The sequence below is a fragment of the Lissotriton helveticus genome, chromosome 7, assembly GCF_964261635.1.
Source record: "Lissotriton helveticus chromosome 7, aLisHel1.1, whole genome shotgun sequence".
NCBI lineage: Eukaryota > Metazoa > Chordata > Amphibia > Caudata > Salamandridae > Lissotriton > Lissotriton helveticus.
Genome location: NC_136068.1, coordinates 415,069,128 through 415,093,077, shown reverse-complemented (window position 1 = coordinate 415,093,077; position 23,950 = coordinate 415,069,128). Strand labels below are relative to the sequence as shown.

General features: G+C 48.9%; 1 protein-coding gene across 6 annotated transcripts in view; it reads left to right on the top strand.

Moving 5' to 3' along the window:
* NFATC2IP (nuclear factor of activated T cells 2 interacting protein) overlaps positions 1 to 23,950 on the top strand; it is a 748,854-nt gene that overhangs the window by 422,488 nt on the left and 302,416 nt on the right. The window lies entirely within an intron of this gene.

Here is a 23,950-nt window from a genome sequence, read left to right as displayed (position 1 = left end):
AGAAACATGAATTGGGAGATCATGGAGGGTGAAGGGAGGACTCCTGTAAGTGGAAAATACATTGGACAATACAAGTGGCTCTGGCTTCTAACAGTGCCTGGGTGCTTCTATTCATGCAGTTACTTTTCTATCTATACATTCACTTAGTTACCAGTCATTATTTCACTTGGTTGCTCATCTTTGCATTGTTGCAGCCATCTATTGCCTGGCTCTTGCATTCATTTGTCCAGCCACATATGTTCTCCTGTTAGTGAAGCACTGGTTTAATGTGTATGCTGGTACCCGTATTTGTGCATTTTGCATTCACCCAGGGCTGAAGCTGCAAGAATGAGCAGGACAAGATAATGGACAGTCTCTGCTTGAATGATTTGAGGTCAACATTCTCACCCCTAGAGGGCTGTTAGTAGCATAGTCCTTATGTTGTCAGTGAGAGCTTGCTCTACTGATGTATGTTTGGGACATCTATGGGGAGAGGGTTTGTATGAGATACTTGCACAGCGTTCATTGGTATTGTTTGGATGTATTGTGATCTTTTGCATACCATACTGTGCCTTTGTGTGATAGAAACTTGCACTGCCACTGTTTAGTGCACCTCTCACATATGTGTAAGAAATGTCAACTCTGCCTGCTTATGCTGTACTTGTCTTGCCTGCCTGTGGTTGCGTGCATGTGTTAGAAGGTTGCAGTGCTGCTACAAGTGGTTTACTTTGTTTGTAATGGGAGCTTACACGTTTGCAGCATGTGCGATACCTGTTATGTTTCTGAGTGGGGGAAGTTTGCACTGCTGATATCTATGCTGTACCAGTGTTAATGTTAATGAAGATGATCCTGCTGCTAGCGCTGCTTTCTTTTTCCATGTGCACACAAGGAGAACTTTCAATGATGCTTTGTTGAACCTTGCAAAAAACACAGTTGATGGACAGAATGTAGAACAATGTCATACATTCACCCCAGTACAGAGATCTGGGCCTAAATCCATCGTTTTTTTGCACTCCACACCACCCTGGGTTAGACACTGGCTATATGCAAATCAGCTCTGACCCTGTGCCTCATGGGAACAGTCCAGTCCGAACTACCAAGCCATGTCTTTCCCAGACCGGAATCAAGCATCCAAGGACCGGTTTCTGGCTATCAGCCTTCATCAGCCTGGATAGCTTGACTCCAGTGGTGTGCAGAGCCTGGGACTCACGTCTGAGCATACCCAGCACACTCGGGGTGAAAATTGCAAAAAACACAGTTAATGGACCGAATGTAGAACAATGTCATACATTCACCCCAGTACAGAGATTCTGGATTTAGGCCCAGATCCTTGTACTGGGGTGAATGTATGACATTGTTCTACATTCTGTCCATCAACTGTGTTTTTTGCAGCTTTGTTGAACCTGTCCGGTTTTTTATAATGGAGTCATTACTGTTACTGCACATATTGTACCTGTTTTTTGTGAGTTTGCACTGCTGCTGCATTTGTTCTGTTTGAGAGTGTACAGTAATGGGCAGATTAGATTTTCAGTTTCTACCTACCGTGGCGGACAGTTTTTTTGCACATGAAACTCTATTGGGCATTGAATTAACTGTTGAAGTGAAAGGCTGCTCTAGCTGGAAGTTGTAATTTAGTCTTCAGTTTGTGGACATTTGCTTTACTGTGGCCCACCAAACTTGCACCTGTGAGAAGTTGGCCTGGTAAATGCTGTCCACTAAAGTGGACACATTGCCCCAGTCCAAATGACCATTCTGATGTATGAGGTCAAAGATGGCCTTTAGAAAGCTATCCTAGTGGTAGCTGTGGAGAGCAGCCTTCAGGCTTAATCGTGAAGGAATGTAAAGCAGCTTGTTTTACCAGAATATCACCTCCTATATTGACTAAATGAAAGGAGAACCACACAGTTATATAAAATATGTATTTATTAATATAACACTCTCTAGCATCCTCTACATGAGGATAGAGCACAAAGCACACAATACGAGATCAATAGAACAGATGTAAGTAGCACAATACACTGGCCTATAGGGGGAGACCAAACCATATACTAAAATAGTGGTATGACAACCACGACTCGGGTAAAGACAGTCTAGAATCGCTGGGACCCCAAGGAACCACCCAAGTTGAGTAGGTAAGGACTCCACGGAGGGCGTGTGCAGTGTGGTAACAACTGCGGGATCTGTACAATTCTATGGGGAAGTCACGGTTACAATTTTAAAGTTTAAGGACCATTCTAGAAGGACTTTGAGCAAACACTTTGCAACTTAAGAGTTTGAAAAGCCACCCCACCTGTGGATACCATGGTACCAGAGTTACCTATCCCAGGGAAGTTGGGTGCATAGGCCTGGAGTGGTGTTGGAAACCTCCGCCATTCGCAATGGAGGGCGTGAGTTGAAGTACTTCTGCCATGAAGGTAAAGGCCCAATGGAATCAAAGCCTGGATTCTAGAAGGAAGGAACCTGAAAGCACAGGGGACAGTCTGGGTCACTTCAGAGTGACCAGGGGCTTGGTAGACGAATGCCCACCGATGTCTGGTGCTTCAGGTACGGAGAAGAGATGCTTGACTTTGCAGCCACGAGGATCAGGAGACGTCGACATCGACCTGGAGCCAGAGGTGAGCTGTCCCACGAAGGATGACGAGTGCTGTGGGGTTGGTGTCTGGCTTAAGCACCAACAAGCCTTGACCAAAGCAACCCACGCAGGAAGGTCAAGCAGGTTACGGTGTGGAAAAGCAAGGTCCAGGAGACTCTCAGAGCAATGGAGAGTTAGGACACGTCTGGAGCAACCAGGGAAGCCCAACAGAAATCAAGGTGACCCTCAGGAGGACCCCCAGGCCGAATGACCAGGAGTTTGCAAGATTGCAAAGTACCTGCCCATGGAGCACTATGTGCGAGGAGGCCGTAGTTCTTTGGTGCAAATGCTGCTCAGGGTAAGGACTACAGAGTCCAGTGCACAAGCTCTGGAATCGCCAACAAGCATATTCAACTGCAAATGGACGTGGTGTACAGGGCTTCGGGTTATGCTGTCCCCACAAGATAAATTGGCCTCACACTTGCTGAGGGCAGCTCAACCTCCGAGTCCTTCGTAACACACCTCCTGTGTTGCTGAAATCTTTGGAGTCTGCAGCAGCTCTGGAGCAGCAGACCTGTCCATTACGTTAATGTGCCTGCGAATGAAGGGGAGTATCTCCTTCACTCCAAGGGAGATTCTACGATTGTCCTTCATACACCACAGATCCTGGACAAGGCCTGTTTGGAGCAAGGCCTCAAACAAAGCTTTGGACGGAGAGGGAGACTAAGTCGGGCCCAGTCAAAGTCCAGTGTCTCCAGACGGTCGAAGGTCAGTGGGTTCTTCTTGTAGAATCTTGTCCAAGTAAGCCCTTTTGTACCCACTAGAAGGGATTGGTCAGATTCGGGGGACCCTCCTAGGGGAGGGTCAGGACAGAGGGGTGGTTACACCCATGTCCATTGTCCAGTTTCGCACCAGAGCAGGAGCCAATGGCTCCCAGAACTGGTTAGAGCTGGACTATGCACAGAGCCACCAAATGTGCCCCAAGGGCAGACTTTCGGGTACTTTGAGTGCACCCACCCATCCCCAATACACTAAATCCTGTCTGGGAGGTGGTGACACCTCCCTGTGATGGGATGCCTATTGTGCTGCCTTCTTCTGCTCGAGCTTGGCTCGGCAGCAGGAGGGCAGAAATGTCTCTTGTCGGCAGCATCCATTTTGTGCTGACCAGGTCGAAGGCTGGCACCGGATAGACCAGTGATCCCTTGAAGCTCATTTCAGAAGGGTGGAATTATACCTCCCACATCGGCTACCGGTGTGCGGGTATGATTCCAAGGTGTTTGATTCCAAACACGATATGTTTCTATGCAGCTGTTTTCGAGAACATTTACCGCAAGGTTATAGTGCACCTCTACCTATATGTCTGGCTGAGTTACAGACAACCCGGGAGAATGGTCCTTGAAGGCTGCAGAGGCTGTGCTCATGCAGGGGCACCCTCTCACTAAAAACCCAGCATCCTGCCTTCAAGATTGAGAAGTCCTGCTATAGGGGTGACTTATAAGTTTTAAGTGTGGTGACCTATAGAGCTAGTGAACCTATATCTAAAGTCGTGCATGCACCAGCTTACACAGATTGCAGTAGCAAATCTCTAGTTCCATTTTGCATGGTCTCTCATGGATGGCATAATACATGCTTCATCTCATGGGAGGCCTCTGGGATACCTATGCCCTGGGTAGATTTGTAACAATTTAAGGGAGAAAGCAGATAGACTGGGATCCTGCTAAACAGGACCCCAGTCCAGACTGTTCAAAAACAGTGCATTATCAAGCAAAAAGTGGGGGTAACCATAAGCAGCCCCGACACCTGTCTGAAGTGTGTGCACCTAAGAGCCTATCACAGCTCTTGGGCTTGTTATTGGTGGGGGTTGCTGCTATAAAGGCTCCTGACCCCCCAGACACCCTTCTGTCAAAGGTACACTATGCTGGAGGCTGATACTCCATGGTGGTAGAAAAGGGGGTGGTGATGGACGGAGCATCTGAACCAATCAAACAATCACACCCAGTCAAAAGATCTTGGTGTGATCCATCACCGTTCTTTAGCCCACTCTGCCACCCCAGTTCAGACATGGCTATATGCAAATCAGTCTGACCCTGTGCCTCATGGGAACAGTCCAGCCTGAACTGCCAAGCCATGCCTTCCCTGGACCGGAAACAAGCTTCCGAGGACCGGTTTCTGGCATTACAGCCGTCTGCAGCCCGGCTTGCTTGAATCCAGTGGCAAAGTGAGCAAGAGACTCACGTCTGAGCATACCCTGCCACACTTATGGTGGCCAAAAGGATTCAAGCAAGCAAGTGTTTGATTGGTTCAGATGCTCCGTCCATCACTACCCCCTTTTGTACCGCCTCCATACTCCATGGTGGTTCTATCCTGCCAAGGAATGGCTGAAAAATAACTTTTCAAGGCATGTGAGCTGTAGTTCACATGCTTTGCCTACTCCTGCCACCTAGTGTTGGTTCCGAATGTTTGCAAGTTTTTTCTTCAAAGTCTTTCCAGTCACGAGGTAAGGTGATTCCTCCTTTCGGTGATAATGCGCATGGGCATAGACTCCATTTTTTTTTATTTCGCCATTGGGTTCTGACGTGTATGCTGCACTCTTGTTCCAAGCCTTTCTTCGGATTCCCCTCTGTTCGTGAACCACTCTACCAGTGGTGGTATTGTTTCGTACGCGTATCCCACTTCTCGGTGTTGAAGAAAATGTATTTTTCCATCGGAAGAATCACTGAAGGCAGTCGGGCCTAAACTTGTCGGTTCACCTCGCAGTCGATGGAATTGACTCCATTCAAGTTTTGTCCTTGGTGCCACGCAAAGTATCCGCGCACCGACTCCCTTGACTTGTGCAACTTGTGCTTACCCCCAGAGCACAACGAACAGGACTGTGATGCGTTCGGATCGCTTCGATCGAAGAAAGCGCTCCACAATTGTCTGGCTCGTTGTTGTGAAATGCAAAGCCAGCACAGAGAATACACGTCGGACATCTTCAGTGAAGGTTCCGAGCAGGAAGAATTCGATTGACAAGGGACCACAGAGGAGCAGGAAGAACCTGTATCTATTCCAGAATTGGACTCCAAGATGGAAGATGACATACTGAAAGGTCAACAATGTCCTGTGAGTACTGAACACCCTTGCCCCAAAATCAAATTCAGATCAAACAAAAGGCTATGGTTCCACCTCCGCGCCACTGTCCGCATCAAGAAGATATTTCTAACGCCTTTCCTTCCGGCTCGTCACCGAAACACATCGTTAAGCCTTCTGGCTCGGAATGGTCTTACAAAGTCAGGCACCGAAACCATAGCCAGGCTATTGCGGTGTACCCCAAGTAGTCGTCTAAGTCCGTCGGCATGTCGCCATGCGAGGTGTATAGTGTGTGGTAGTAATCTCTGAGGATCCGTAGTTGGTCCGGGAGATTCCTGTACACAGTGCCTTGAGCATCCTGTAGTTCGGTCACATAGTTAGCAAACCTGGGGGGCCGGACGGTATTCGCCAGAGCCATTCCTGGGTGACCCCCCCCCTCTCCGTAAATGCGCGCAGTGTGTGGCTTCCCAGTGAATTCGCATTCCCTATCTGCCACCGCCTCGTACTCCGACATTTTGTCCCTCATTTGGGCTTTAATTGAGAGATCATTTGGGTTTTGCTCCAGTGCATGTTCCAGTTTGCGAAGCTCCGATTCAAGCTTCCGGAGGTCTCCCCGTAGGGATTTAAGTATTCCCCCTTCTTTGTCCAGGCACCAGCCACGTACAAAGACCTTGAAGGCCTCCCATACTGTTACACTGGACACAGACGTCGGATTACGGTCAAAGAAATCTCGTCTGTCCTGCTCTAATTCGGACTTAAAGACCACATCAGTAAAGTGGGAGGGGTTGAGCCGCCAGTTTAAGTATGGGGCGCAATCTACTGGGATCTGTAGAGTCACGATTACTGGGGAGTGGTCCGGGAATGTGCGGGCCAAGTGTGTCGCCTGTGTCAGCCAATGTGTCATTCCTGCTGTCAGGAATACATAGTCAAGACGCGCCCAAGTGGAGTGGACTGCTGAATGAGTACCTTGTTTAAGTGCAGGGTGTTTGTGTCTCCAGGCATCTAACAGGCAATGATCCCCAACTAAGTCACTCAGCGTTCTTTGTGTAACTGTGTAATGCGCCGGGAGAGGGTGCGATCTGTCCGCTTGAGGATGTATTGCCGTGTTGAAATCCACCTCCCCTAGAATGACGTATGTAATGCCTAATGTCTATATCTTACCCCATAGTAGGAGCAGGGAGTTAGGGTCATCAGTGTTAGGGCCATAGTAGTGTTAGGGCTGTAGTAGTTTGCAAAGAGAATATTATGTGAATAAAGTCTCCCCCATACTATGCAGAATCTCCCCTCCATGTCAGATTCCATTCCCTGTAGTGTAAATTCTACTCCCTGTTTGATTAAGATGGTCACCCCCTGGAGTAAGTGGAGTAGGAAGCAAACCCGCAGCATGAAGCCCACCTCGACGCGAACCGCGGGGTACTTCCAGGTGGTCGGTGTGTCTCCTGCAGGAGGGCCACGGTCCCCCTGTGTCGGTCTAAATAGCCCAGTGTCTGTCTGCACTTCCTAGGGTTGTTGAGGCCCCTTACGTTCCATGAAGCCACTGTGATGTGTCGGAGTGCCTGCACGTCACCTGTCGCCCCCATGTCATCGGGAGTAAGACATTATATTAGCAGATGCGTAAAAACTTTCCTTAGTACTCAGCACTGTAATAATCTGAACAAAGAATCCCCCTGCCCTCACCGGCGTCCCCAACTTGCCAGTTCTCCCCCCCCCCCCCCTCCCCCCCGGCTCTATTCCTCCCAACCTGCCAATGGTGTGTGCATTCATTCCTACACTATCCTTCTCTTCAGGATACGTACTTGTCCATTTTGGCTCGTGAAGTCTGTTCCCCCCTCTAGACCAACCCTCCCTGTCCCCACCCACACCGACAGCCCCAACTTGCCGGGTATGCAATCCTCCCTCCCCATGCAACAACTCCCAACAGTCCACTAAGTCCTCCCTCTCACTAGAGGAATGTTCGGGGTATGCCCTCGTATGTGGAGGCGGCAGGGGCCCACGACCCGCCACCTCTCCTCCTGTATTTCACCCGCCCACAGCACCACTCGGGGAGCTGGCAGTTTCAGCAGGACGGAGGGGAGTGTCCGGGCAGGTTGCAGGTATGTGAGAGACGTAATACAAATAACGGCAAGGATACAGCACCATCTCGGAAGCAATAAAACCGGTTTAGTCTAGCTCATCTGACTGCTTGGTGAGGGTCCGCCTTGGGGTTTAGTCTTGATGTGCCGCCGGCGATGAGGATCTGGGACGCCGCCTTTCCTCCGCTTCTCGGGACGTGGCTCGGCGCTGTCTTTTGAGGTATGAAATGTTGCTTTCCCAAATGTGTGATGTTTAGCTTGGCCGGGTACAGCATGGCATACTGAATGTTCTGCGCAAGCAGTTTTTTTCTTAACAGCAGCTTATTTGCGCCTTGCCTCCTGAACAGCCTGTATGAAGTCCGGAAAGAACGCCAGTGTGGTGTTTTCGTATCTTACTTGTTGCTTTTCCCGGGCAAGGCGTAGGACAGTGTCTGTCTCTGTAATTTAGGAAGCGGGCTATGACCGGCCTAGGCTTTGCTCCTGGTGGTGGGCGTGCAGCCAGCGAGCGGTGCGCTCTTTCAATCGTTAAGTGGGCGGAGAAAGCATCCCTGCCAAACAGGCCAACCACCAATTTTTCTATGAAGTCCTCCATCCGGCCCGTGTTGGTGGATTCCGCCAGGCCAAGGATCCGGACGTTGTTTCACCGAGAGGGCGCCTCCAAATCCTCATTCTTTTCTGCTATTACCTTCAGTAGTTTATCCATTTGAAGCATTTGAGTATTTGCCACTGCCGCCCCATCTTCCAATTCCGACACTCTAGTTTCGGCATCCTTAAGTCTGTGATCGTGTTGCTCCAGACTGCGCACAACAGAGTCCATTCTTGTATTCATTGTGTCCATTTTGGTGTCAATGGACATGAGGCTCTGCTTCATGCTCATCCGGATCGCCTTCCAGTCTTCATCGGGTGGCTCTGTAGATCCAGCCCCCCTGCTCTCTGCTGATTCCGATTTCTGTCCTTTCCGGGGGTCAAACGAAAGCTTGGCTTGTTTTGCATCAGCACGTCCCATTTCGGCCACTCAGTACAGTTTCCTGGGGTCCCCGGGGCTCCGACCTGTATCAGGTGCTCAGCAGGTCTTTATGGTGGGGGTACGTGATGTGACTAATACAAGCACTGTCAGTAGCGGCTCCAAACGTAATGGCTCACCTTCAGCTGCTTGCTCTCGGAGCTTACCGTCACTTCAGGAGCAAATCTACGTCAACCATCTTCTCATGCGCGGGTCAAGGGGGGGGGGGGGTGTCACCGCGGTCATCAGGAGCCCAACCCGCCAGGCGACTGAGCTGCGTGTTTGGCGCAGTCCTCGCTCCACGTGGGCAGCCTCCTTCAGTCCCTGGCCGCGCTCCTGGCGGGGTGGACCTCGATATATCCTGCAAATGTGGTATGGCGGTTCCAGCTAGGTGCTGTTGCTCACATAGGGCTGGAGCCACCGGCCTCACTACACGGCGCGGGTGCCACTCCTAACCGCCAGACCCCTCAGGTGCGCCCCCTGAGAATAGTCTGGCTCACAAGATGGCGCCCAGCAGCCGATTCGATCTTTATGGGGCGATACTGTGGTGCTCCCGGGCGTGCAGGCTACGGTCTGTTGGTGTCCAGGAGGGGGGAGGGAGAGGGTTGAGGCACACTGCAACACGGGCCGAGTCTCTTCACTGTTGTCGCTCCAAGCCTGTCGGCGTTATTGCAGCTATGGTGCAGTCTCAGCAAGTGGGGGGTGGGGAGGGGGGGGGGGCCTTAGCGCGCTGTTATGTCCCAGGCTGTGTCTTCTCCTAGTGCTCCCCGGCCTCAGCAGCGTTGTGTGACTCAAATAATAACGGCTGTGTAAGCAACCTCACCCGTGTAGCCGTTTCGTCGTTTCCCCGACAGGCCTCTTGGTCCCCAGTCTCGCGGGTCTGTTCCTGCCGACCCTCGGGACCAGCGCTCCTCCTCCGGCTCCCGGCCCAGACTTCCGCGACGTGCAACTTCGGCTTCCCTCATGTTAGAGAAGCCGGACAGTACCTCGCAGGCAGGACGTTATCCGCTATCCGATTCAGCTTCTTACGGCAATGTTGAATGCCTCAGGATGGGGGATGATGTTTAAAAGTTCGCCCGAGTTGGCGAGAGCCTCGCTAGTGCGCGGCCATTTTGGTCATGCGTCCTCCGGGCCTCAAATGATAGTTTTGCCTCTGGGAAATGCAGTCATTTTGTTCCCAAACAAGTTATTTTATGAAAGGTACTTTTTACTATGAAACACTTTTCTTTTCGGAAACCAGTTAATACCCCCACCTCCGCCTGCTCACCACCCACCCCACTATATTATTTTGTGACTTAAAACCTTTATTATTTTCCCCCTTTTCTTTTCTGAAAAACATAATTTTTATTTTAGTAAATGTTTTCCATCTTGGAAGTATTACTCTCTTGGATTAATGCTGGTTATTGTGTGGGACTCCAGCTGCCTAATTTTACTGCGTACATGTCTAGCAAAGTTCAGCAGTTAGACATCAAGCACTGAAACATGCACACATTCTAGAATATCATATTTGGTTGGACGGCTGGTGTTTGGTGTCTGGGCTTGTGCTTGTGCTCAGCAGTGTAGTGTACCATTGTAGGAACCAACAGGAACTAGCCTTCCCTACCAGTTGTCAAAGGCCTGCTCCTATGACCCTCCCAATGCCTGATATCCTTAGTGTAGCAGATTTAGTGGCATCGGTGCACCCAGGGTTGTGGGTGATATGTTGGACCACACTTATGGCAGTTATTAACAATCCAATGGGTGGTATTTGGGTGGGGGCGGGTAGGTAGTTAAAATCTGAGACTTTGTTGTCTGATCTACAGGTAAATCATAGACTGTTCTATTCCATATAGGTACCCTATATAGGCGCAGGTAACATTGCAACCTTTCACCTATGTTCTTCCCTACATTATATTCATAACGGTTCTTAGGGAATGACCTTTTACCTAGATATGACACTGCCTTCAGAATGCGAGTTTTTCCCTAGTTTGAATCTCGTACATTATGCATGAAGCTTCTTGGAAGCTGAGCATGACTAACAGCAGGACTAACATCTCCTGTATAATATCTCTGTATAAAGTTCAGGCCCAACTTAATCCTTTAGGCCGACACAGTAACACATTAAGGTAGGACCCCTTGGGAGACCTATGGGTATATATACATTACATCTTGCTTAGAAGGGCAGAGGAGTCCGAGACTTCCCGGCTGACACACTGACCAGAGAGACTGAGGTTCCTGCATGCAGACACTCCAGCTCGCAGTGGTCTAACATCCCTCGCGGGGTGCACAACTCGAGACAAGGACAGGGTCCCATAGTCTCTCATTCTCAGATAATGGGGTTGACTAGATCCTAGAGGGATTCTTGCCATAACACCTACACAGATGCTAGGTACATCTAGTTAGGGAGGAATCGTAGGAGTACGCACTTTTTATCATTTGTTTTATATTCTTATATATATTCATGATTATTCCAAAATGGTAGAACTTTTCCATCCCTTTACTTTCGTGGTACTTTTAATCATGTAGCTCTGCTACTGTCTAATGGTTGTTGCAGCTCATCTATTCTACACTAGAATAACTGTTCAATAAACTGTTATAGAAAATGCCGAGGCTGTTTATTCTGTGTATCTCTCGGAGACAAACTAACTGAGCACGAGTGACTGAGCGAAAGGTAGTATATTGTTTCCACGATTCTGAGGGATCAGGGTTGACTTTCTGAGGTGGCCAAGAACTATTCTCTCCCCGATAAAAGGAGATTCTAGTGGCACTGTGAGCTAGCTGATACAGACAGGCTACCGTATCCGATGGGGTGCACAGAATCAGTCTGCCGCCAGTCCCACAATTTGTTGCCCAAACACGTAGATCCTGTATGGGTCATATAGGAACTACACAACCAGACTGAGGTCTGGCCTTGGAACAAAACACAAGTGTGTGTATTTGTTTGTGTGTGTATTTGTTTGTGTGTGTATTTGTTTGTGTGTGTATTTGTTTGTGTGTGTATTTGTTTGTGTGTGTATTTGTTTGTGTGTGTATTTGTTTGTGTGTGTATTTGTTTGTGTGTGTATTTGTTTGTGTGTGTATTTGTTTGTGTGTGTATTTGTTTGTGTGTGTATTTGTTTGTGTGTGTGTATTTGTTTGTTTGTGTGTGTGTATTTGTTTGTGTGTGTGTGTGTATTTGTTTGTGTGTGTGTGTGTATTTGTTTGTGTGTGTGTGTGTATTTGTTTGTGTGTGTGTGTGTATTTGTGTGTGTGTGTATTTGTTTGTGTGTGTGTGTATTTGTTTGTGTGTGTGTGTGTGTGTTTGTGTGTGTGTGTGTATTTGTGTTTGTGTGTGTATTTGTGTTTGTGTGTGTATTTGTGTTTGTGTGTGTATTTGTGTTTGTGTGTGTATTTGTGTTTGTGTGTGTATTTGTTTGTGTGTGTATATGTAGGTGTGTAGATATATAGATAGATATTGGCAAATTCAACAAATTTGACCCTTAAATTCTTAAGCAAACTATGGTTAGTTGGGGTCTTTTAGAGTTACTTTGGATAACCAATTCTGACAGTAAGTCCTTCAGGGTGACCTGCAAGGCCCTCAAACAGTTACCTCAGCTGGTGAAGCAGTCTTCAGTCCTTTCCAAACTCTTAAATACTTTGCTGTAGGTTCCTATGGAAGTGGCCTTTCTGCAAGTGATACAGGATGCTGTGGATGATCTGGGTATTCCTGCAGCTACACCTCGTCCACAAAATGAGTCGGGTGTCCTCGTCACAGGGTTGACATGTATCAAAGTTCTCTCAGTCCCGGCAGAAGTCTAATTGCCTGGTATTTCAGTCACAGCCAAAGCCTTCTCTGGATGTTAACTCCTCTTCTGGCCAGCCAAGCTGCACTCCGACACAAGTTCTCAGCGACCTCAGGTGCAGCTTTGAGCATCTGGTCTCTGGTGCTATGTGTCAATTTGTGGCGATGTGAAGATTTTTGACTATCAACTTGTCCCACAGGCTTCTTAGCTGTTATGGCTCCGGTCTGTAAACAGGAGGGCAGCCAAGTGACTTTTGGAGTCTCTTTGCTTTGGCTGGACTCTGGAGACATGTTCATCACAAGTAGGAAACAGCAGCCGCAGTCCATCTTCTTTGTTAGCCACCAGGTTTAGTAGATGCAGGCCACGCCAGTGCAGGCTCTTTGCTGGTTCCAAGGTGCTGCAGGGCAGTCCTTCCATCCAGTTGAGATCGGAGTTATGGGTGCCCTAGTTATGCTCAAAGTGCCCGCTGGGAGATTGTATTCAGTAGCCAGTTCGCTACCAGATTACCTCTGTCTTGATATCCTCTCCCGGGGAAGTGTGGCATCTGGCTATCCCAAGATGCACCATTCTGCCCACTCCCAACATAGTCTGAGATGGCTGACTGGGAGACTTGTTTCACCTTTCACGCCCAGGGTGGCAAAAACAGTGCTTCAGTGGAGTCGGGGCACTGAGGTCTGGTTAGCAGGCCTCAGAGCCCTCAGTCAAAACCAGCAGCTTCTGTCCAGATTCTTGGGTGCCCATATAAAGAGGCGTGTGTAGGACGCTGGCTCTTTATTTGCATGATATCCCCACTTAGTGGAATAGCATATAGTCCAGAGATAGCCCCAGAAGTGTACAGAGCTCAGTGTAAACCCAACGTGCTCTATATTTGGCAGTGTGGTCAAGCACCCTTAGGCCTAACACAGATGAGTGTTAATAATTCATTATGCACACAGTGATTCATAAATGACACAGGACTCAAAGGAGTTCCACACCATTTTTATAAAAATGCGCTTCTTTCAAGGTGTATTTTAAGACCAAGACATTTGTAAAATGGTACGTGTTTTACATAAATAGTTTTCACAAAAAGAGGACACAGTACAATTTTCAGTTCAGCAGTGTTAACGTATGGTAGGAAAACAAGAATGATGTTTTGCAGGGAAGTACACAACTTGGTCTTGGTTTGCAGGATGACTTATCAGCATCAGGCAAGGTTCAGATAAGTAGCACATCTGCCCCTCCAGCCACACAGGGGCGGCTGGGTGCAGGGTTCAAATTCAGACTCTGGACCCTGTTACCCAATGGAGAAAGGGGGCAATAGATGATATGGTACTCACAGGTGAGTAAAGTTGTTTGGTAACCTGGTCTCCAGGGGTTAAGGTAAGCACAGGGAAGGGCACAAGGCAGCATCAAACTTATACCCTCAGCGGCCGGGTGCTGAGTGCCAACACAGCATTCGGTGCCTAATGCAAACCAATGAGGGAGATTGGCTGCAGGCTGAGGCCAGGTAAAGGAACCCACAGCTGGCCAGGTAAGTAGAGATGCTAGAGGACATGTGCGACAGTTGGCCGCGCTCCCCAAGGCCCAGGGGCTATGGGTGCAGTGGTGGCCTTATACGTCGGAAAAGTCTAACCAGTCAGGTCGTGGTTAGGGGTAGTCTTCGATTTGAGGCTGTAGGCGTCGAGGTGGAGGCCGGCAGGGGGTCTGCCCACAGACTCTTTATCAGATTTCTCGGGGAACCTTCACAGGACTGGTGGGACACTGGACTCTGGCTGTGGGCGTCTGGTGTAAAGTTAGGTCTGGCTGTGATTTTCTGGTTTCTCATGGCAGAGGTCTTTGTTGTTTAATGTTGGTTTCTTCTGGACAGGTCCACTGGCAACAGGAGATCTTGAGGTTTGTCGGAGGCAGGCAGTCCTCCCAAGACTTTGGAGTTCGCTGGGCTGCAGGACGTGTCGTCTTTTGGCACAGGATCGTCTAGGGCTGCAGACAGACCTGTAGGGCTGGGGCCAAACCAGCAGGTGCCTGTAGTCTTCTCCACTGGTGTGACACTGTAGCGTCTAGCTCTTCTTATTCAGGGTCCTGTGGTACCACCTAATTACTAGATTTAGGGATGTTACAGGTGGGTGATGGGTAGGAACCAATAGTTATCTTCCCTTGGGTGTCTATGCCCACTAGCTGGCCTGGCTGAAGGTGTGGTACTCTGACACCAGTCCCAGGATGCTTGTTTCCAGTCCACGGAAGACCTGGCTTGGCTGTTCGGGCTGGACTGTTTCCATGAGGCACAGGGTCAAGACTGATTTGCATATTGCTGGGACTGATCTGGGGTGGCAAAGTGAGCGAAAGAACTATGATGGATCCAACCCAGATCTTTGACTGGGGGTGAGTTTCAGAAACATTTCTGCACTCCATCCATAATATACTTGGGTTTAAACCCGCTATTATGCTATCCTCCCGGGGGAGGGATGGGGTGCAATAGCCCTAGCCCTGATTGGATAAGTCCTACCACCGTCAAGAGGATGGGCACTGAAAAATGTGCTTCACTTCACCTCCTGTACCAGAGGGGTGGAGTTGGTGAAGAGGGGCACACCTCCTATTCTTTACCGCTTTTTCTCCCACCAAACATAGGGGTTTGATGAATTGGAGGCTGCTGGCAACTGCGGCTGGGAGTCATTGCAAAGATTGCAAGCTACCCTCTCAAGCACTATGCTCATGCTGGGGGAAGAGATGTGACACCAATGTGCTTTGTTCTGGCCTCCGAGCAGGGGCCCTCAACCCAGGGATCCAGAACCCTGTCTGGTGGTGTCACTGCCTTAAGCCAGTCTGTGACCACACCAGAGTTGGTAGGTTTTCAGGGGCACCTCTGAGGTGCCCTCTGGGTACATATTACAATAAATCCCACACTGGCATCAGTGTTGGTTTATTGGGAGAAGTTGTTTGGTACCAAACACTCCTGGATTCATTAAAGCCATCATGGTGCTGGGGAGCTAGAGTTGTTGAGTTTCCAGTCCATGTACTCTCTATGGCTTTGCTGGCACTGACAATATTAAAAATAGACTCCAATATTGTTGGGGCATATCTACTTGTCCAGATATGGCCACACCAGAGATATAAAGCACCTTGTTTTAGGGCTTGTAAGGCCTGCTAGAGGGGTGACTTACCTGTACCTTAGGCAGTGCTGGGAGGCATGGCACACTGTCAGTATGACGTGTCGACTTTGCATGCAGGCTGCAGTGGCAGTTTACATTGCCTTGGTGAGGTGTCCCTAGGGGACCCTCTACAGTCCCATTGCCCTAGGTACCAGGGTGCGATTTACTGGGGACTTACAAGGGGTATGAAGTGCCAACAGTGGTACAGTTTCTAGTGAAAAGGAGCTCTGGCACAGGGGACCTGATTGGCAGGGACTCTGTGCACTTTAAATGGAAACCATATAATTTCCAGACCAATATGTAATATGTAATAAGAGGCACTTTCTCTGTGTATGTGTGTGTGATATATATATAATCTCCTCCCTTAAGAAAGGAACAGGCACCCGAAGAGGAACTCAAAGAAATGCTTTATGGAGGGTTCTTGTTGGGCGAATGCATTTCGGCGTGTCTTGCCTTCTACAGCGCCTCTCTCAAAAAGTGCTTCCTCTGCCGTTGTGACGAGTGCAGTCCTGTCTCATTTGAATACACCCTGCTTCGCCCCCTGATGATGATGGGGCTCACCTGTGCAGTTCTCCAGTGGCGGACTACACGGACCAGAATGCCGCTGTGTGGTGCATTTCGATCGAGTGATGCCGGGGGGGGGGGGAAGACACTTAGGGAACAGGGGGACAGGCACAGCGCTGGAGGAAACCACGGAGGTGTCAACAGTCCCGCAATCAGCGCTTTCCTCGGGTCCTCTTCATAACCGCCGCCACCATTCTGCCAAGTATCCATCACAGGGGGCTGACATTGCAATGCATGTTGTCTAAAATTGGAGGTATAAATACCATCCAACCGTAGTCTCCTCCTGGCATAGTGGTGGGTCTGTACACCAATGCTACCACACTGACAAAGTTCCAAGCTCCATAGAGCACGCCAGGAAAGTCCAGACCTCTTATGCGGCGGGGATGCACTCAAATGCGCTCTGGCTATATATACACTGAAAAAAAATAAGTTGCAGGGACATTATAGTTGGACATTTCACTCATATAAAACCAGAGTAATTTGGCTGTTCTAGTTAGTGGAGAAATGGAGTGGCCTCCGAACACCTCTTAGCAAGATTTACTGGAGAGGTAGTTAGCCCCCAATGTCAACCTTTGGGGCCAACTACCCCTCTTATTACCTCCAGTAAGTCCTACACAGCAGGATTGTTAACTTTTTCTACTAGGCCTGCCCCCATTCTCCACCACTCTGCAAACGTTCCCCCTGGCGCGTTCTAAGTTGGGGCATTAATTCCCCTTGAATACTGAGGGTCCCTGGGGGCCAACTAGCGCACCAGGTACCTCCAAAAAGCGCCACAGAGCTGTATTGCAGAGAGGTGGTCCGAGGCCACACCCCTTTATACACCACTCAGCAAACGTGGCTCCTGGCGCATTGCTGCTCGGAGGATAAAGTCCACTTGTGTCCTGAGGTCCTCAGGTCACATGAGGACCTAATCACCCCACCAGCAGTGTGCCAAGAGGCGTGTTATCAGAGTGGTGTAAAAAGGGGTGTGGCTTTAAAAAAAGAAACGTGAGAGACCGCTCTTCGTTTATTTTCCATTTTCGACGGGGTTTGCGCAATCAGCACGACCCGGCTGAAAATGTACAAAAAAATGCTTTTTTGTGCCGGTGGGACCCCCTGAGCAGGCCTAGGGCGTGATTTTACCCACCCCTTTTCTTGTTTTTAATCTCACCTTTTTCCTTCTCTCTGTCTGAAGAACAAGATGGCTGACAACACTTTCTGGTTTGAAGTGTTGGCAGCCAATCAGAGGCAAGCTCATGCTCGGAAGGCTCAGCCAATCATATCTCACAATTCTCAAATATTGATATATGTAAATCTTTAAATATCTCAAACTACTGAATGGAATTGCACCATTTAAATTATAGTGTGCTTTCTGGCCCAAGAGCCATCTCTGCCAAATTTGGTGTAATTCCGTTCAGCAGTTCAGGCTGTAGCCGTGTCTAAAGTTTCCTATGGAAATGAACGTGGAGAAAACGTTTTGGGACCCCCCTTTTTTCACACCCCCACCCCCCCTTGATGAATTGCCCCAAAACATTCAACAATTAGTTTTGTCAAACGGCACCAAAGTTAGTACCAAATTAAACGCTTTTCCTATGGAAACTAGGTTCTAACTAGAACTACCTACTGGCGACCGCCAGTAGCTAATATATATATTCATTTAGAGTGGTGGTTGCCTAGGATCTAGTTATCATACGAGATGGATTTTTTGGTTTATACCTTTGCCATTGTTTGCTAAATGTTCACAAAACTTTCCAAACAATAGTTCATACCCTCAGCTCCTTCCTGGAAAGTTTTGATTTAATTTTACAAGCTGAGGCTGAGAAAAAAGGTCCTAAAACTTAAAATCCCCGCTAACTTTTCCATCAGAATTGAACAGCGATAACTCAAATGGCTGTACAGAATTAGATCAAATTTGGCAGGAAGCTAGTTCTTTTCGAGCATGCTTTTTTATGACTCGCCTGAGCCAGCGCATGCGCTGTCTGGCGAGACATTTAGTAGAACTTTAAAAATGCTACCAACGCGGCAACCAGCTTGCGGTCACGTGCACAAGCGCCACGCTCCGCCTCTGCTGCACGCGCATCCCTTGTTTTCTTCCACAGATTTTATTTACTATTTCTTTACTTTTGCTATAATCGCGACACCGGCGCTTTACTTTACTTTTATGGCCAACAAACGTGTGGAAAATTCAACAACTAATTAATTGTAAAAGTCAGTACGTTATATATATCATTGAATGCCCGTGCTCTTTGAAATATGTTGGGAGCACGAAATGTGAGTTGAAAAACGCATTTTTGGAACATGTTCGTGCAACCATTAACCCCGACAGGAGCAATGCGGTTGCCAAACACATGGAAAAGGAACATAGAGGCAACTGGAAAGAACTCCAATTCTACGCTGTGGAAACTGTGGGAACACACCCCAGAGGGGGTGATCGTGTAAAAATATTGAGGCAAAAGGAGTCGAAGCATATCCTGAACTACCGTACCTTAAGCCCGCATGGATTGAACCAGGATGAGGAGTTGCATTACCACCTGTAATATGAACAATTACTGGCTCCTCCATATTTGGCATACGAGAATGGATGTAATAGATTGCCCTCCTTCTTTAATTTTAATTGTCATCTTTTACTATTTCAATTGTTTCACTAATTCACTTATTGGTTTTTTACACAATGACAGTTAATAGGAGGGGGACAATAGTGAGAACATAGATAAGGGTGACTATTCTCTTAATAGTTTAAATGAAATTCAAGTATACAAATTAGTACTGGCAATCGGGAATAGAGGGACCATAACATAGTAAACATTAATAAACCCACCGGAGGGTCACAAAAGAGCAAACGGACATATTGGACAGTCATTACAAATGACCACTAGAGGGCTTGCTTGAGGTACATTGAGATCGCAATACTGGTCCTATGATTATGAATAATGAAATTCCACACTTTCCCCAGCCAGGAATTAGAAAGAACAATGGCAGAGACTTATTAATTGGGGTTACCGTAGCGCACTACTTGTCCCACAATTCCCTGCGTAAGGAACAGGAAACTATGTCATTGGTTGTACTCACTTTATTTATTGACTTGAAAAAAAAATGGTACATGGTTTATTTACAGTCCCGTGAGCAAGGTCTGTGTACAGACCGAAACGCGTGTGGGTTTGCTGCTAGCTTGCTGTGATTAAAAAGCAATTTGGACCGTACAATTTGACTGGACATCACTTTTTAACTGCTTGAGAGTGCACGAGGAAAAAAACGCCCTTGGGCAAAAGTCACACCCAGCCCACTAACCCTCCTCCTAACCTATTTTGTATTTTGTTCCTCGTGTATCACTATTGGTCCTTTTGTGAAGCGCTCTGACACCTTCGGGTAAAGTCCGTGCTATATAAAATTGCATAAATAAATAAATAACCACCATACTCCCAACCCCCCCCCCCCCCTTATCCCACGTGATTGCATTAAAAACAAAGGGCAGATTTGTTTTTTTTGTTTGTTTTTTTTTAAAACCTTTATTGGTACTTAAAGCAGTTACAATCGTGGGCCTACAACCCTCACGGCCGGCCTGTTAAGAAGTGGTCAGAGCAATCAATCATGCCAGAAGAATGCAACAGTCCGCCTCCCAAATACCCCGATGCAGCACAGGACATTGTCTGTACCATATTGGTACCAGGATTAAAGAGGTTTCTTTTATATTTATAAGAAAGAACAGGATCTAGTGCCACACAATCGAGCAATAGAAAAGCAGATGGTTATCATAAATCAGGATATTCAGAAGCAGGACTACTGTAGGCAGGACGTTGGCGCTAATGTTATGTTATTTAAGTTTTTAATATAGCGCAACGGATACTCAAAAAGAGTGTCCCGGCGCTTTGAGTAAGGGGAACAGATTCAGAATAACATAACGCAATTAAAAAGGAAAAAGAAGACGCCACACACAGAGAACAAGGAAGAGCAGCTGGGGAGGCCTACTGGGTAAACAACCAGGTTTTAAGACCTCTCCTAAAGTCCAGAAGACTGGTCGCTCCCCGAAGTGAGTGGAAGCGCATTCCACATCTGTGGGGCCAGCAGACTGAAAGAGCGGCCGCCCAAACGAGCTCTCTTAATACGAGGGACGGCCGCCATAAACAACGATTCAGACCGCAGAGAGCGGCCCGGCTGGTAAAAGACCACTCTCTTTTGGAGATGTTTTGCTCCTACTGCGTGGAGTGCCTTATAGGCCAATATCATGGCCTTAAAAGCGATCCGTTTACGGATCGGTAGCCAATGCAAAGTCCTCATTAGCCCGGAGGCGCTGGCGCGTCTATTTAGACCAAAAATGGCCCTGGCCGCCGCGTTCTGCGCGACCTGAAGCCGCTGCAGCAGGTACTCAGGTAGGCCCAGGTAAAGAATGTTGGCATAATCCAACCTGGAGCCTATCAGGGCCTGCACTGTCAGCCTCCTATGCTCCTCCGACAAAAGAGGCAGGAACCTCCGCAGCATTTTTAAAAGGCCGAAGCAGGTGCCGGTCACCCCAAAAATCTGGGCTTTCATTGACAGTCCCCTATCCATCTTGACCCCCAAGTTCTTAGCCATAGGGGAAGAGCCGGACGGAGGGAACATGTCAATGGGCCACCAGGCCTGCCAGCTAGGCTCCGCATCGCACCCGAAAAAGAGTACCTCGGACTTATCGGAATTGCACTTGAGGCTGTGCAGTTGGAACCATGAAAACACAGCCCCAAGGCAATTCCTGATACTCTCCCCGTCAAAGTCGGCCCCTCTCTCGCAAGAGAAGAGGAGCTGGGTGTCGTCGGCATATGACACGATCCGGACACCGAAAGACTCCCCGACCGCCGCCAAGGGGGTCAGAAAGATGTTAAAGAGGGTCGGGCTCAAAATAGAGCCCTGAGGGACCCCGACTCCCAATGGCGGCATCACAGCGGTGTCAGGCGGCGTCCAGATCGTTTGCCGGCGGTCGGCAAGAAAGGATGAAAACCATTTGAGCACCGTCCCCCGCAGGCCAATCTCATAGTCTTGCGAGAAGGCCATCATGGGGGACGGTGTCAAAAGCCACCGACAGGTCCAACAACACCAGCATGACTTTACCCCCGGTATCCAACACTCCCTTGATGGTTTCAGAAACCTCAAGGAGCGCGGTTTCGGTGCTACGATTTGTACGGAAGCCAGACTGGGAGTCGTGCAGGATCTCATGAGACTCCAGGAAATTGGAGAGCACCGACTGGACGTGCTTCTCCAGGATTTTAACGAGGGCCGGCAACAGCGAAATCGGTCTATGATTGGCTGGGACCTTCGGGCGAACTCGCATTAATCAGGATAAACAAACAAACAAGTCGCCCACCAATACAGCATAAGCCCGCTGCAACGTAAAACTACATAGAGACATCTACCCTTACGATTTGAACCTATAGGACATACAGAGAGCAGCCTAGTACTCGATTCCCAGAAAAAGAGAAGAAGAAAAAGTAAAGTAAAGCCGAGAGAGACAAAAGAGAAAAAAGAGGCCCTAGAAACAGGAAAAAAAAAATACCCCTCCCCCAACCCCCCACCCTGCACCCCTGCCTACGGCTACGGCCTCCCCCTTAGCAGCGTGCCTATCGCCCAGTTAGAACCCGAAATATAGAAGAGAGAGGAGGTAGAAAGGAAAAGAATATAATGGGGGGTCTCCAGTACAGGTCCCCCCCCCGGCTCAGTTTACAATTATATCCGCGTTATTGCAAAATGTCCAGGACACCAACCGAAACAGGACAGCAATTACCACGTCAGTTCACCCAGTCACCCACCCTCAATGAAGGCCCCCCCTTTCAGTAACCAAAGAGAACAACCACCATTTTGCAATCCAGACCCACCCAGCCATAATTGGAGACGCGTCACAGTCAGTTCGAATGTAAAGTCAAACAATCAAAGTGCCAACAATACAATAGATAGGTTTGTCCGGAGGAAGGTAGGAAACCGTGTAATATACCAGGACATGACACACTCCAAAGTTATTTACAACCCACAACCATTTCCCGAGCAGCAAAACTAAGTCCGGTGCAGAAAGAGTCAGCAGTTCACTTTGTCTGGGTTGCGTGACGATATCAGCAATCAAAAGAAGGGGGGTGCAACAGATGAGACTCCGCAGTCTCACATCCGACGGAATCTCCGACCACTCCATGTACCCATGGGCCAGGCACCATGACAACGAGGCACTTCGGAACGACCAAAGAATTCCACGCACATACTCTCATTAATCCAAAACAGGTAGGGTCGTGTAGAGACACCCATCCGGGCCTTACCAGAATAGTGTAGAGAGTCACTAAACCAAAATCACATGTAGAAAGCGCCGGCATCAGGCTCTCTCAGACTTCCACGTGTGCCGGGGTCTGATCACCATATAAACCCAATCCATACTTTTCGCTACCGTTACACAGGGGGGGGGCCATCCGATCTACGCTCTCTAGTTGAGGTGTGCGTCCCTATCTGTACGGGTGGGTACGGCTCCATGGGGACGATGTTTCCAAGCGGGGTCCATGTCAGAAGTGCCGCCAGAGCTCACACCAAGCCGCCATCTTAGGTATCGTCCGAGCGTCTCCCCGATTGCACACGATGTGGTAGCCACGTCCACCTCCCCATCGCTGGTCTCCTCTGTCACCCAGTGCCTGCAAGCAATGCCAAGCCAACGTGCATCAACCGGCTCCGATCACCAGGAGTACAGGATACAGTCCGCTGTAAGCGGGTCACTCGAGCTTCATCAGGGGGACAAAGAGTGGCTTTGCATGTTCTCATTCCGCAGAGCCGCAATCGAGGGAGGGGGGGGAGTTCCCGTCCGGCAAAGGGAAACGATTCGCAGCTGCGAAAGTTAGGGCCGTGTGCAAAGCAGAGTAGAACCCGTGGCGGGTGACCGGCATGCTCTGGGTCCCTCCGGCCGGTGTCGTTCCACTCGCTCCAGCAACAATATCATGCGAGGTCCAGGCTACGGGACTCGCACAGGCCACCCTGGCCGGGGGGCATATCTCTGTCCCCAGAGCTCGGAGAGCCTCCGAAGTCACTCTCGGCGGGTCGGGTCCCCTTCAGACATCCGAAGATGTATCGGCAGCGCCGCTTCGACAGCTGGATCCGACAGCAGGGGGAGAAGGTCGACGGAGCCGGGAGCCAGGTCGACCATCTTGGTCGCCGACCTGGCTCCGCCCCTCGGCAGATTTGTTTTTAAATGAATGAGCCATAGGGTTGGCCAGGGCCCAGATGTCAAGATGCAGTCCTTTGGTTAATGGTGGCAGCCCTCCCCCTTCCCCACAAAGCCTGAGGGACCCCATCTGCCAGTGCTTTTTTTTTGGGGGGGGGGGGGGGGGAAGAGACTGTCCATAAAATCTACTCGCTGCCTGCACTCTCCCGGGCAGGGAACACAGCATTTCTCCGGCCTGAGCTAGTGCAGGCAAAAATGCTGTTCTGCCCAGGCTGGCCCAAATGTCTGATTCATCAGTCTGGGGGTTCCGGGACTCCTCTTGCTTCCATCGGTATGCCGTCATTGTGGGTGCACCTGATGAGCAAGGGGGAACACACCAACTATTGAAGCTGCTGGGGCTCCCCCCAACAAAAACAGTTGTGGTTGCCCCAGGTAGTTTGGAGTTGTAATTATCTTACTTTAGAAAGGAAAAACTTAACTATCTTGAAAAACCAAAAGTGGAAGGGACGTCAAAGTTAAGTGAAAATTTTCTGTTCTAACAAAGTTGTAAACTAGGAAAACTACTAAAATTCACCAGGTATAGTTATCTGAAGTAACTATAACCTGTCACCACACACTGCTGATTACCTCACATATTGCTTCACTCATATCATTTTTCAATTACACCATT